We start from the raw sequence: 15,562 nt of genomic DNA, 5'->3' as shown, positions 1-15,562 counted from the left end.
CCTGGAGAAAGAGGGATAGAAGAGCATGCCAAAGCCTGGGATTGAACCAGGGACCTTTACATTTTCAGTCTAGTACTCACCCAACTGAGCTACTTCAGCAGCTATCAGGTTTCTTTTTGGCCTACTGCTTTTCTGTCTGGGATGTTCTTGTTAGTTGTGGCACAGAAAAAGGATGCCATTGTGAGCAGCCCATGAAGGCAAGATTAACTTTTACCTTTCTTGCTCAGGTTTAATTGCTTCCCTGCCCTATTCCTGCCTTAGTTCCTGGGTTACCTGAAGGCGACGGGGGCCCAGTGATATGAGGAGGAAATTGGGCATCTAGACCCTGATGGCAAGAGGCCTTCTGCCACTTGCCACCCCACTCTCTTCTCCCAGCTTCACATAATGGCCACCAGGGACTTGGTGCCCAGCAGTGCAACGGAAGGCGGTGGACAGAGCCACCCTCACCTTGAAGCTCCATCTCATTAAACCATATCTTCAATCGATGATGGCCAATGAGAGATCGACATAACTTGCTATTTTAGCACTTGAAAATGCCATTGGCCAATCTTTGGATCCCTCTAATGCTGCGCTTCAGTTCATGAGAGCAAAGGCGAGAAAAGTGACCTTTGAACTAAAGGACTATGGTTAACATTCTAACACTGTCTCTTACTGTAACACTATTTAATACTGGTTCACCCTGTGTTGGTGGCAGTTCGATTTCTAGATATTAGTACATTTCAGTTACTGTTAAAATTAAAGTTTCTATATGCCTAGAGGAAATGAATTTGTTTTATTTACTTATATATGGCATGAATAAATAATGATGTACAGATTCTAGCATGCAAATATATCATCTTATATGACAGAGAAAATCATGCATCCAAATTGTGCATCAAAATCATGAAATGAGTTAAAATGCAGTAAAAAATAAGATATTCAAAAGTTTAACATATGGGGGCAGGCACCTAAGATGCTTCTTGCCTGGGGTGCCATTTGATCTAGGGAATGCAGGAGTTAGTTTCACATGCCTATTTTCAGGCTGTAATCTGATTTAGGGGGTGGCTGCATGGTTTACAGTGCTCTGATGTCTCAGACAATCTGTCTCTCCCAAAGCCTCAGATCTGCATCCCCAGAAGGCTCCTGCACTGCCTCCTCTCCATTCACATTCTATAGAAAAAGCAGCATCAAGGGTTAGGGGTGAGCCATAGGGCACTAGGTGGGTGACAGAGGCTTCAGGACTAAACCCAGCACTCAAAGCAGAGGGGGAATAGAAGGCTTTTTCTCTTTACTTAGCCATGTGCTATAGCTCAGAGAGCTCTTTGAAATGTCTCCCTTCCCACAACCTGGGAAAGAATTCTCAGGTTCTAGCTTGATTTGAATGAGGATCACTGGACCCTATAACCATTCACTGCCCTTTCCTAGAGAAACCTGTGATACACAGAACAGGGCTGAGATAAATGCTTACTGGAGTCAAGAATTGCTCCCCTGGAATAGCAGCAGTATTGGGTAGCTGGAAATCTCACAAAAGGAGCTGAAACCTTGGTGGTTCAGTAATAGACATCCTAGGTACTGCATGGGAGGTTTAGGTTTGTTTCCTGGACAATAGCAGTGTGAGTTTTATTGCTTCAAAATTTCAGTAGAAAAATTCTTACTCTCTTACCCCTGTCTGCATCCCTTTGTGAAAGTTACTAGTGACCTCCCTTAACAGCTAGCAGCCTTTATGTCAACCAGTGGCCATTAGGGGGAAGCAGATACCTCACTACACAGTAGCCTGAACTTTTGAACTGTCTTCTCTCCTCTGCCTTGAGGCAGAGGGAACTAGCTCCAAGCCGGTTTTCACTGACCAGATAGCAAAAGCACAGGTCTGACAACCACCAATCAAGTGTTAACACGGCAAGGGCCTTTGTCTGAATGTGTATAAAGGATCTGTAAAATGTGTGTAAGACAGAGTTTTTGTACTAAGGTGCAAAGCTCTCCTTTCTTCTGCAGAATAAAGCAACTCTTCCTTATCCCTGTCTGGTTGTTATTGGCTCTCAGCTAGATGGACCCAACATTTTGGTGACACCTTCACCCATAGCTGTGGCCCCATTTCCAGCTATGGCTCATGGGGGGCATGGACAAGGGTAAGGTGGGGGCATGACCCTCAGAAGTTTTGGGATCACTGATCTAGGTGGTGGGACAAGGGTATTTAATCTTTGCAGAGACCCCTAAAGGACAGGTGTGACTGCTGTCTAGCTGCCTGGGCCCAGACAATGGCCAGAAATTCTGTATCCTAGCAACTGGTGGCCAGGGCGTACCTGCTGGAAGAAGCCAGCTGGCTGGGATGAGTTGGAGAACAAAGAAAGAGGTGGGGGCCAGGTCACCAGTTTGCCTGGGAAAGAGAATGAAGGACTGAAGAGGGGCAAAAAGGCATGGCTGAGGTTGGGCTGTTGGAAGCAAGGAGTCTTTGGGACTCACGGGGGAGAGCCCAGGCTGTGAGTTCTGGGTATCACCAAGATGAACTTTGCTGAATCTTCCTGTTTCCTCTGCTAACAAAGAACTTTCCCACGCTGTATTTCAGACCACTAATAAACCTTCTGTTTTACAACGCTGGCTGACAGTCACTGGTGATTGTGGAAGTTGGGGGTGGATGACTCCCCTTTGGGGGGGTATAAGGCTTTCCCAGGTGTCCTATTCAGATGGACTCACTGTGGGAAGCTCTTGGTGTGGAACAGGGGTGCTGAAAGGTCCAAGGTCAGTCCCAGGAGGTGCTGAAGCCAAGGAGGCTTCCCCCAATGAGAGCGTACCCTTAGGGGTGTCACACTGACGAGGGTCCTGCCTGGGTTTGATTCAGAGCTGTTCCAGAGCACAGCCTGTGTGCCCGTGACAGTTCCCCAGCATGTGACCTACAGGCTCCACTCTGGCAAAGCTCCCTGTAAATCAGAGACAAACTCCCCACTTCTCCCAGTTAATCTCCCCCTGCATAGAACCCAGAGCAACTCCTGCCTCGCTGGATCTCCTGACAGCCACAGCTGGCCAAAGAGCTGCCCAAGTCATTCCCCTAGGTCCCTGTGCAGGGGCAGTTATCAGTTATGACCTCATGAGTATGGCGGTGACTATCCCGACCTGTCACGTGGGGGACTAGGGCTTGATTTCCTGAGGAGAAAGCTGTGATTTTGACACCAAGTGTATGTCTACAGTACAATTAAAAATGCACAATTGTTCCAGGCCAGCTGACTCGGGCTTGCCGGGCTCGGGATCCAGGGGCTTGCTCAGGCTGGAGCCCGACCACTGGGATCCTCCCCCCTTGCTCGGTTCTGTCACTGGACAGACACTTCCTAGCAGGAGACCCACCCAGTTAATGAGATATACTCTAAAAATATTTGATGAAAGAAAGTCATCCTTGGGCTCTCTATTTTTCATCTTGCAATGAACCCAGATTCAACTTGCTCAGGTTAGAAAGAAAGATTTTTTTTTTATTGCGAGCCTGCAAATAACCTACTGTGTGAAAGTCAGAGCTGGATTATTTCTAGCTAATGCACCCTTATCACTAATGAAGGAGTAAAGGAATGTATAAACCAATGAAGCCTTAACATGTCATTTGCATCCTCAAGCCTTGTTCCTGTGACAGGATCTCAAGGACAGACAGAAATGTTACTCAGTGTCAGGAGGAGAGAGGAAAGCACTTTCCATCATGTATTTCCCCAGTCTGTTGTGCAAGGCAGCAAAGGTGCTTCAAGGCATTTTCTGTCACTGATTTTTTTTCATGTTGGTGTGGGAGGAAAGACTTAGACCTGCCAACTTTTTGAATGTGTGAATGTTAAGTGACCAGAGCTTGTCTACATTTTATATACATTTTATAGCGGTCTAACTTCATAGAATGTCAGGGTTGGAAGGGACCTCAGAAGGTCATCTAGTCCAACCCCCTGCTCAAAGCAGGACCAATCCCCAACTCAATCATCCCAGCCAGGGCTCTGTCAAGCCTGACCTTAAAAACCTCTAAGTAAGGAGATTCTACCACCTCCCTAGGTAACCCCTTCCAGTGCTTCACCACCCTCCTAGTGAAAACGTTTTTCCTGTTATCCAACCTAACCCCCCCTCCCACTGCAACTTGAGACCATTACTCCTTGTTCTGTCATCTGCTACCACTGAAAACAGTCTAGATCCATCCTCTTTGGAAAAATCACACCCCTGAGTGCAGCAACTTTGAGCATTTTAAAACACTAGCGAGGCCAGGATCCAAGCACTGGGAGCCGCGCTCACAGAGCTCAGAGCTATTCACCTTGTGGAGGTGGATTACCAGGAGTGCTGGGACAGCTCTATATCTGCGCTCGCATGTGACCACACTCCCACTTCAGAGTGCTGCTGCAGGAGCACTGCCACGGCAGCGCTTTGAATTTTCTAGTGTAGACATAGCCCAACTGATGAGTTAACAATAATGCTGTTGCACAGGATTTGATTGGAACTGGAAAACAAAAAGCCATTAAAGTTGAACTCTTGGGTGAATGGAATGATCTGATTTATATTCAGCCTTGGAAGGCAATAGATTGTTACATCAGTCAGAACAGTCTGGTGTGGTTTATTTGTTTGTTTGGTTCATTGGTTGGTTGTTTTCCCTGATAAATTGCAGAGGGTTCAGAGAAGAGCCACAGGAATGATTAAAGGCTTGAGCAGGGAGAGATGTTTAAAAACAAACCCAACCTTTCCTGCTCCTGCCAGTTGTTTCCTTCAATACTCCCAGGTCTCTCTTCTGCCAGATTCTCAGCAAATCAGGCCGCCCTGCAGACTATGGCAGAGCAATTTGGTAATAGGCTGCAGGACTCACCATGTAAGAGAGCAGCAGCTATAGCACCTTGACTGACTATGGGCCAAATCCTGCAGCCCTGACAGCCCAGGATAACCTTGCAGTGATGGCAATGGGAATTTAGCCTTGGTAACTAACTGCTGGTACTTGAGATCTCAGATATGAACTAAACTGGTGGCAAACCCAGCTTCATCCAGAGAAGTGAAAGAGCAAAGCTGGCCATCTGGGGAGCTGCTGCAGTCCCATAACCACAGCTGGAAGGGAGAAGAGGAAAAACTCCCTAAAGTGCTGGGAGCAGCACCGAGAAAAGGAAGTTTGTCAGTGAGATCAGTAGCAATAAATATGAAATGAAGGAGTGCTCTCCTCTGTGATGACATGTTTGAATTGTGTTACTTTACTATGAGATAAATCTTTAAATTATCCTGCTCTAATTTCAGGATGGGTCCGTAAACATAATCAGTCTCTGTGGGAAGTGGCCTCTAGATAGTAATCTTTGGGAAGTGCTGGCTGAAGAGCCTTCCTACTAACCAGGAGATCCTGGCTTGACCGGCCAGTTCTTCCTTGCTGAACCTAGCTTGTCTGTCAGGCTCCTTTTTTTTGTATCTCTTCTCATGAAAAGAAAAGACCTCACTGCACAATCCTTGCAAGTGCTTGTTCAAGAGAGAGAGAGCCTTCCTTGCAGCTAAGTCTTGGAAAGTGTTAAATGGTAAGTCTGGAGCTGATGGAAAGGTTACCATGACTCAGAGTTGAGCTGAAGTTGCTGTCACTGAAACACAGAGTGCTAATCAGTATATGATCACAGCAGCTTGTGGGAGAAGCGCATGTTAGAAGCCCTCTGTCAACTCAGCTGTGGCTTTCTCTGCACAGAGAGCCAGACATCAAAAAGTCTGCAAGCCTTGAAGGAAATGTGGAACATCTGTACTTTGGAATTTGAAGGTGTTGTCTTGGACCACCAAGTGGAACAGGTGCAAAGCAGCCATTGAGGCAGGCACTATGGCTTAGCTGGCTAAAGCACCTGTCTAGTAAACAAGAGATCATGGGTTCAACTCCCAGTGGTGCCTTGTTGTATGGCTTTTGTCTCCTCTACTCACATTTTCCTGTGTCTTCCTAGGAAACAGAAGAGACCTCCCTTGGCAATTCAAGTAAATGCTTGTGAAGGAAAAGGCTTCTTTCCAGAGGAGTGTTGGAGAGAATCAAATCCTCAGTCTGGAGTTGATGAAAAGGCTATTGGCATTGGCATTGGCATTGGCAAGGAGGTTGCTCCGGCTGCAATTTGCTGTGACAGGAGAGACTGTGTTGTGCACCCATGCGATTTGCTGGTGATATCTATGCACAGACACCCTTCTAGGGGGTTCTCTGCAGGGTTTGCAGGAAATGGAGAATTACTGTCCTTTCACCTTTCATGTTATTATTGTTGATGAAAAATGGAGCAGTTACGGGAGAAGTCCCAGAGAGTGGCACCATGGCAGAGCTTGCCAAGAGACCTGCTGGATAAAGAGCAGATTCAGGATCCAGCATCCAGTGCTGCCTTGCTGAACGTGCCTCCTCTTGTCACCTTTTGGTCAAGCTTTTTTGTTAACAGAGAAGCCCGACTCTGGATAGCCATACAAATGCTTGCAAAAGAAACGGGTCTTTTTGCTGACAAGTGTTGAAAGGAGGCATTGGATAAACATGGAAACAAGGTCAAGGTGGCTGTAACTCATCTAGCATCTGTAGCTGTTGAAGCTACTAGGCAGAGTACAGTATTACCACGGCTGGTCACAGGAGGGTCTCTGTGTGGTGGGATCCGTGGAGTACAATCCCAAACTGTGGGACTGTTCTGTCCTCTTATCTCTCCAACATGGGCTGTGTCTTACAATGCTGCACTAGTGACAAGCAGCAAAACCCCTCCTAGTGCTGTGATCACTCAGCCAACAACATGCAGCAATGCACCCAACTAAGTTGCATGAATGCTCTATAAGCCACTCCTCAATTATACATAGAGAGCCACCAGCATATCTCCCCAGCCCTCAGCCTTGTACCTCAGAAATGTACCATCTTACACTGCTCAAAACCGCTTGAAAAGTGCAAGCTCATTAATTAATTAAAAAAAAAGTGAACATGCACCAGCCTTTTTAATCTGAGCAGCTTTCCCAATCACTTTGGACAATTTCACAAATAAGTGTAAAACATTAAAATAAGTTTATTAACTACAGAAAGATAGATTTTAAGTGATTATAAGTGTTAGACACAGAGATCAAAGTTGGTTACATAACAAATGAAAATAGAATCTCAGTGTGACATTCTATACCTTTGGGGGAGCGTGTTGTAACTCCCATATAATCTTGATCTTACATATAGAGCATGACTTGTAAGGTATCAGGGGAAAGGTTATGATCTGCTGAAAGTCATTTCTCTATCCATATATGTATACCATTAATGCATATGAAGTTATGAGAATTGTGTAGTATGGTTGTCACTATGCCAAATATTAGCTCCCCAGTGGCAACAGCAACTAAAGTAACCAACGCCCAGACAGGGTGTCAAACAACCCATCAACAGCCATTGTCCAGCAAAAGAGCTACAATGTAATGAGTCATCTGCATGAAGCCACATGAGGGGAATTGCTCAACCTTGCTTGGAGAGACTCAGGGTATGTCTACACTACAAAATTAGGTCGAATTTATTGAAGTCGGTTTTTCAGAAATTGTTTTTATACAGTTGATTGTGTGTGTCCCCACAAAAAATGCTCTAAGTGCATTAAGTTGGCAGACTGCGTCCACAGTACCAAGGCTAGCGTCGATTTCTGGAGTGTTGCACCGTGGGTAGCTGTGGGTAGCTATCCCACAGTTCCCGCAGTCTCCGCCGCCCATTGGAATTCTGGGTTGAGATCCCAATGCCTGATGGGGCAAAAACAGTGTTGCGGGTGATTCTGGGTACATGTCGTCAGGCCCCCCCTCCATGAAAGCAACGGCAGACAATCGTTTCACGCCTTTTTACCTCTGCAGACACCATGGAGCCTGCACAGCTGACCACAACCGTAAGTCTCCTGGGTGGTGGCAGACGTAGGACTGCATTGCTACACAGCAGCAGCTCATTGCCTTTTGGCAGCAGACGGTGTGTTATGACTGGTAGCCGTCATCGTCGTATTCCTGAGTGCTCTTTTCGCTGACCTCAGTGAGGTTAGTCAGGGGCGCCTGGGCAGACATGGGAGTGACTCAGCCAGGTCATTCCCATCTTCTGCTGAGGACCCCCAGGAGATGACGATGGCTAGCAGTCCTACTGCACCGTCTTCTGGCGAGTAGCCAGGAGATGATGATGGCTAGCAGTCGTAATGCAGCATCTTCTGCCGAGCACCCAGGAGATGATGATGGCTAGCAGTCGAACTGCACCGTCTGCTGCCAGCCTAAAGATGTAAAAGATAGATGGAGTGGATCAAAACAACAAATAGACCGGATTTGTTTTGTATTCATTTGCTTCCTCCCTCCCTCCGTGAAATCAACGGCCTGCTAAACCCAGGGTTTTGAGTTCAATCCTTGAGGGGGCCATTCTGTGTGACAGTTGTTTGTGTTTCTTCTTGATGCGAAGCCACCCCCTTTGTGGACTTTAATTCCCTGTAAGCCATGTCGTCAGATGCCCCTCCCTCCGTCAGAGCAGACAATTGTTTCATGCCATTTTTCAGCGCAGACGCCATAGCACTGGGATCATGGAGCCCGCTCAGATCACCGCGGCAATTATGAGCACTGTAAACACCACACGCATTATTCTGGAGTATATGCAGAACCAGAACCTGCCAAGGCAAAACCAGGCAAGGAGGCGATGGCAGCGCAGTGACGAGAGTGATGAGGACATAGACATGGACATAGACTTCTCACAAAGTACGGGCCCCAGCAATGTGCACATCATGGTGTTAATGGGGCAGGTTCATGCTGTGGAATGCCAATTCTGGGTCCGGGAAACAAGCACAGACTGGTGGGACCGCATAGTGTTGCAGGTCTGGGACAATTCCAGGTGGCTGTGAAACTTTCGCATGCATAAGGGCACTTTCATGGAACTTTGTGACTTGCTTTTCCCTGCCCTGAACCACCAGAATACCAAGATGAGAGCAGCCCTCACAGTTGAGAAGCAAGTGGCGATAGCCCTGTGGAAACTTGCAATGCCAGACAGCTACCGGTCAGTTGGGCATCAATTTAGAGTGGGCAAATCTACTGTGGGGGCTGCTGTGATCCAAGTAGCCAATGCAATCAAAGAGCTGCTGATATCAAGGGTAGTGACTCTGGGAAATGTGCAGGTCATAGTGGATGGCTTTGCTGCAATGGGATTCCCTAACTGTGGTGGGGCGATAGATGGAACCCATATCCCTATCTTGGCACTGGAGCACCAAGCCAGCGAGTACATAAACCGCAAGGGGTACTTTTCAATGCTGCTGAAAACACTGGTGGATCACAAGGGACTTTTCACCAACATCAATGTGGGATGGCCGGGAAAGGTACATGATGCTCGCGTCTTCAGGAACTCTGGTTGTTTCAAAAGCTGCAGGAAGGGACTTTCTTCCCAGACCAGAAAATAACCGTTGGGGATGTTGAAATGCCTATAGTTATTTTTGGGGACCCAGCCTACCCCTTAATGCCATGGCTTATGAAGCCATACACAGGCAGCCTGGACAGTAGTCAGGAGCTGTTCAACTATAGGCTGAGCAAGTGCAGAATGGTGGCAGAATGTGCATTTGGACGTTTAAAAGCACGCTGGCACAGTTTACTGACTCGGATAGACCTCAGTGAAACCAATATTCCCACTGTTATTACTGCTTGCTGTGCGCTCCACAATATCTGTGAGAGTAAGGGGGAGACATTTATGGCGGGGTGGGAGGTTGAGGCAAATCGCCTGGCCGTGGATTACGCACAGCCAGACACCAGGGCGTTTAGAAGAGTACAGGAGGGCGCGGTGCGCATCAGAGAAGTTTTGAAAACCAGTTTCATGACTGGCCAGGCTACAGTGAAAGTTCTGTTTGTTTCTCCTTGATGAACCCCCTCCCCCCTTGGTTCACTCTACTTCCCTGTAAGCTAGCCACCCTCCCCTCCCCCCTTCGGTCACCGCTTGCAAAGGCAATAAAGTCATTGTTGCTTCACATTCATGCATTCTTTATTAATTCATCACACAAATAGGGGGATAACTGCCAAGGTAGCCTGGGAGGGAAGCACCAAGTGGGGTGGGGGAGGAGAGAAGGACAAGGCCACACTGCACTTTAAAACTTATTGAAGGCCAGCCTTCTGTTTCTTGGGCAATCCTCTGGGGTGGAGTGGCTGGGTGGCTGGAAGGCCCCCCCCCCCACACGTTCTTGGGCATCTGGGTGAGGAGGCAATGGAACTTGGGGAGGAGGGATGTTGGTTACACAGGAGCTGTAGCAGCGGTCTGTGCTCCTGCTGCCTTTCCTGCAGCTCAACCATACACTGGAGCATATGAGTTTGATCTTCCAGCAGCCTGATCATCGACTCTTGCCTTCTGTCAGCAAGCTGATGCTACCTATCATCTTCAACCCGCCACTTACTCTCTTCAGCCCGCCACCACTCCTCACGTTCATATTGTGCTTTCCTGCACTCTGACATTGTCTGCCTCCACGCATTCTGCTGTGCTCTGTCAGTGTGGGAAGACAGCAGGAGCTCAGAGAACATTTCATCCCGAGTGCGTTTTTTTCACCTTCTAATCTTCGCTAGCCTCTGTGAAGGAGAAACATTTGTAGCTGGTGGAGGAAGAGAGAGGTGGTAGTTAAAAAGACACATTTTAGAGAACAATGGGTACACTCTTTCACGTTAAACCTTGCTGTTCACATTACATAGCATGTGTGCTTTCGTTACAAGGTCGCATTTTGCCTCTTATATTGAGGACCTGCTGGTTTGGTGTGAGAGATCACTCATGCTTCACCCCTCCCCCCACCGCATGGCTAACAGCGGGGAACATTTCTGTTCAGCCACAGCCAAACAGCCGAGCAGGAACGGGCATCTCTGAATGTCCCCTTAATAAAAGCACCCTATTTCAATGAATGATATCACTCTCCTGAGGATAATACAGTGAGATAAAGAACGGATGTTGTTTGAATGCCAGCAAACACCGGGACCATGCGCTGCCATGCTTTGTTATGCAATGATTCCAGACTACGTGCTACTGGCCTGGCGTGGTAAAGTGTCCTACCATGGCGGATGGAATAAGGCCGCCCTCCCCAGAAACCTTTTGCAAAGGCTTTGGGAGTACATCAAGGAGAGCTTTATGGAGATGTCCCTGGAAGATTTCCGCTCCATCCCCATACACGTTAACAGACTTTTCCAGTAGGTGTACTGGCTGCGAATGCCAGGGCAAATTAATTATTAAACACACTTGCTTTTAAACCATGTGTAATATTTACAAAGGTACACTCACCAGAGGTCCCTTGTGTGCCCTCAGGGTCCGGGAGCACGCCTTGCGTGGGTTCGGGGGTTACTGGATCCAGGTCCAGGGTGAGAAACATATCTTGGCTGTTGGGGAAACCAGTTTCTCCACTTCCTTGCTGTGAGCTATCTTCCTCATCCCCAAAACCCACTTTCGTGTTGCGTGATTCTCCATTGATGGAGTCAAAGCACAAGGTTGGGGTAGTGGTGGTTGCACCCCCTAGCATGGCATGCTGCTCATCATAGAAGCGGCATGTTCAGGGCTCTGATCTAGAGCAGCTGTTTTCCCTTTCTGGTTTTTTGGTAGGCTTGCCTTAGCTCCTTAATTTTCACACGGCATTGCTGTGTGTCCCTGTTATGGCCTCTGTCCTTCATGCCCTTTGAGATTTTTTCTAATATTTTGGCATTTCATTTACTGGAACGGAGTTCAGCTAGCACGGATTCGTCTCCCCATATGGTGAACAGATCCCATACCTCCTGTTCGGTCCATGCTGGAGCTCTTTTGCAATCCTGGGACTCCATCATGGTCACCTCTGCTGATGAGATCTGCACTTACCTGCATCTTGCCACACTGGCCAAACAGGAAATGTGATTCAAAAGTTTGCGGGCTTTTTCCTGTCTACCTGGCCAGTGCATCTGAGTTGAGAGCACTGTCCAGAGTGGTCACAATGGAGCACTCTGGGATAGCTCCCGGAGGCCAATACCATTGAATTGCGCCCACACTACCCCAAATTCGACCCAGCAAGGCCAATTTCAGCGTAATCCCCTCATCGGTGGTGGAGTAAAGACATCGATTTAAAGAGCCATTTAAGTAAAAAAAAAAAAAAGGGCTTCATCGTGTGGATGGGTCCAGGCTTAAATCGAGGTAACACTGCTAAATTCGACCTAAAATCGTAGTGTAGACCAGGCCTCAATAATGCTCACCTGACTCTGAAGGTGGGGGGGGCAAAGCCAAGAGGAAAGAAAGGACATGAGCCTGTGACTGGGTCCAGCTGGAGAAAGTCCCCACCTCGGATGGGCACAGAAAGTGCTTCACTGAAAGTCTGTCCCTGGACCAGGCCTGCTGGGGCCGCAGTAGCAGCCCAGAGCTCAGCCCGGGCTCCCACTGGAGGCAGCAGCACCAGCAGTGTCTTGTACCTTATAGAGCCCTGCCTCTGGGATCTGCCCCATGGCTCTTTTCCTGCCTTCCTTCCTACCAGCCCCCCGCTCCCCACTGCACCGGCCCCTTCCTGGCTCCTTCAAGACCAACCCAGGCTGCAGCTGCCACACTCACCGGGCCAGGGACTTTCTGAGCTGGGAACTAGCCCCATCTCTGCTCCTCCTCCTGCCTCTGTGTGTCCCAGAGCCACTGCAGGGACTGACCCATACCCAGGATCTCGCTCCTATTAGCACTCGCAGGGGCCAATCCAGCTATGGGAGAGTGAGCGCCCCGGGAACAGGGAAGTGAGCACGTCTCCCTGCCAGGGGGGGGGGGGAGGGGAAAGAAAGGGAAAGTGGGGAGACTGGAAGGGGATAAGGAGAAATAAGTGGGGATAGCAGTGCCCAGCCCTTTTTTACTGCATCACCTCTGAGTAGATTGCTCCTGAGCTCTGGGTAAATAGCCCCCAGTGTCCAGAGTCCCCCAGATCCCCCTGCCTCCCAAGGCAATGCACATAGGGGTCTCCTTCCTGCCAGGCATGATTACACAGAGCTGTAGGTGTCACCCTCACAGTGTGATTTGAGAAAGACAGCAAACCTTGGGAACATGTGTCTGTATTTACAGTCCAGTGTGACAATCCCCGCTCCAGGAGGAGTTTGTTCTCTACTCCCGCTGCATGGGCACAGAATGGGGCAGCAACCGGTTTGTGTCAGTTTTTGTTGCTGCAGATTCCTTAACTTAGAACAGTAATGAAATGAAGAAAATGGAGATTGAATTAAAGGGAAATATACAAATACAAGTTCCAGACCCTGTTGCTTATTAAAAGAAATGACTCAATATCCCAGTTACATGTATTATTAACATGAACAAATAAAGCCAAGAGCACACATCACTAGGGCTAAACGACTATAAACACCACTCAGCTAAGGGTTAAACAATGCAGTGATAAAGTTCAGGTCAAATCAGTAAATCAATGAGTTAACATGGATATTGCATTGGAATCAAGTCGTCAATTTAGTCAAACCATCAGATTAATACAACAGAAAATCAACCCTTAAAAATCCTAAAAGAGCAACCCAAGAATGCAGGGGCATATTTAGTGATGCCGAAACCCCAATCAGAGATTTTTACCCAGGCAATGCAACCCATATTTACCCAGCTGAATATTTCAATACCAAAACCAAATTTTTGCTTACATTGAGCCTACAACCTCAAAGCCAATTATAGTTTTCTCCTTAGATTTCACTATTGTGTAGCTAATACTTCTTCTGTCCTCTCGCCCTAAAACACATACAGACCTTAGAGAGACATTAGTAAAAGAAGTTCAAACAGCTCTCACTGAACAATACATATCTGACAGCTTAATGCCTTGCAATGCTTCCATAGGTGAGCAGCATGCATTCAGTCATTTCATAGTGCAGAGTTTTAAGGCTATTCTGATTTGGGGAACTATTCTTCCTAGCATCTTCCCTTTGTAGATTTCAGAGGTGTTCACACACTCACCCCCACTGAGCCACACTGTTACATGCAATCTAATAGAAAGGCCGGGAGATCTCCAAGTTCATAAAAAGAAGGGGACACAAAATAGAAAAAGGATCAAAATGTTTCTAAGATTATAAGGGGTTAGGTCTCTGCACCTCTCGGTCTTTGGGTTCACCTGGAGTAGGAACTGTAGCTGCAGTTTAGGAACCAGGTAATGGCATAGATGGTCCAGCACTTTGGGCTAGCAGGCTTTTCAGGTACAGGGAGACTTGTGAAGGCTGCATAGCCTGTAGACATTGTGCTTCATTCCCCAGAGGGGATCAGTCCTGGGATCCTGGCAGTCAGTCTCTCTGCCAGTGTAGACATAGCCTTAGTTATAGCACTGGGAGTTACAGTGCTGTTCACAGAGCGCTGAAGGGAAACCGCTATTGTGTGTTCACACTGTCAGCTGCCTGCGCAATAGCATGTTCACACTTGTGGCACTTACAGTGGTACTCAGAGTGGTGCACTCTGGGCAGCTATCCCATTGAGCATCACTTCCTCTTCTGCCACTAACAGTTGTGGGAAGGTGGAGGGAGGTGGGAGTTGTGGGAAGGTGGAGGGAGGTGTTCCCTAAGCCCAAAAGTGGCATTCCACTGTGGTCAGCACCTCCATGAATGCCCTGTTATGCATTGCTTCGCATCTCAGCAATCCTTGTGCTTCCGTCCGCATTTGGCGCCATCGTTCAATGATTTGTGTACTGCACACTCTCCCTATTCAGTCTGTAGGAATGGGTCTGTAGTAGGGTTGAGCCGGGGCTCTACCCTCCGAGATGGAGGGGTGCCACACCGGCTCACTAAATTGCAGACAGTTTAACCTCAGGTCCCTTTACACAAGGACTGAGCAGCTCTCAGTTCAGGAGCTCAGGCCCTTAGGTAGGGGCGGAGCGCTAACTAACCGTCAAAGCAGGCCCAGGCCCTGGATCAGGGTGGGGCAGAAACAGTCACAGCTCAAGCCCTTTTGGGACAGGGGTTGAGCAAACAACAGTTAAGGAGCCCAGGCCCTCCGGTGCAGGGACTGAGCAGACAAGCAGTCAAGGTGCTGAGGCCCTGGGTCAGGGCGGGGCACAAACAGTCCCAACTCAGGCCCTTCGCTGCTGGGGCTGAGCAGACAAGCAGGTAAGGGGCCCAGGCCCTGTGTCAGGGCGGGGCACAAACAGTCACAGCTCAAGCCCTTCGGGGCAGGGGTTGAGCAAACAAGCAGGTAAGGGGCCCAGGCCCTGGGTCAGGGCGGGGCACAAACAGTCACAGCTCAAGCCCTTCGGGGCAGGGGTTGAGCAAACAAGCAGGTAAGGGGCCCAGGTTCCTACCTGAGCATTGGGTGAGGGGGAAGCCTGCCACCCGTGAGTGGGGGTGGCAGGGGGGGACGCAGACCCACCCACTCCACTGTGTCCCAGCCCGGGGCCCTAGCAGCGATTACTGTCGCTGCCGGTCAGTGAGGTATCCTGACTGAAACACACTGACATCGGCTCACAGGCCTCTGCAGCCTGACCGGGGTCGGCTACCCCCGGGCTACTTCCTTGTTCCCCCTCGGGGCTTACCTCGGCGGCGATGCCGGGTTCGGGCCAGTCCAGCAGCATCGGCTCCTCGGGTGCGGGGCTTGGGGGCCGGTCCGGCAGCTGTTCCCCCGGATAGCTGGCACGGGGCAGACTTGGCTCCTCCTCGGGCAGCTGGTCCGGGGCAAGCTGGGCCAGTCCTCCTCAGGATAGCTGGCACGGGGCAGGCTGGGCCAGTCCTC

At 48.9% G+C, this 15,562-nt stretch overlaps 2 non-coding genes across 2 annotated transcripts; one reads left to right on the top strand and one right to left on the bottom strand.

The window, feature by feature from the left end:
• Window positions 1-26: 26 nt before the first annotated feature.
• On the bottom strand, window positions 27-99 carry TRNAF-GAA. Its single transcript has one exon. It is a non-coding gene; the product is annotated as a tRNA-Phe (tRNA).
• Window positions 100-5,752: 5,653 nt separating this feature from the next.
• TRNAT-AGU lies at window positions 5,753-5,826 on the top strand. The gene has a single exon. It is a non-coding gene; the product is annotated as a tRNA-Thr (tRNA).
• The last annotated feature ends 9,736 nt before the right edge of the window (window positions 5,827-15,562 follow it).

Source organism: Terrapene carolina, unplaced genomic scaffold (genome assembly GCF_002925995.2).
Source record: "Terrapene carolina triunguis isolate 2854851 unplaced genomic scaffold, T_m_triunguis-2.0 Scaffold51176, whole genome shotgun sequence".
Classification (NCBI taxonomy): domain Eukaryota; kingdom Metazoa; phylum Chordata; order Testudines; family Emydidae; genus Terrapene; species Terrapene triunguis.
The sequence above is the reverse complement of the archived record's forward strand: the minus strand, read 5'-3'. Positions and strand labels throughout refer to the sequence as shown.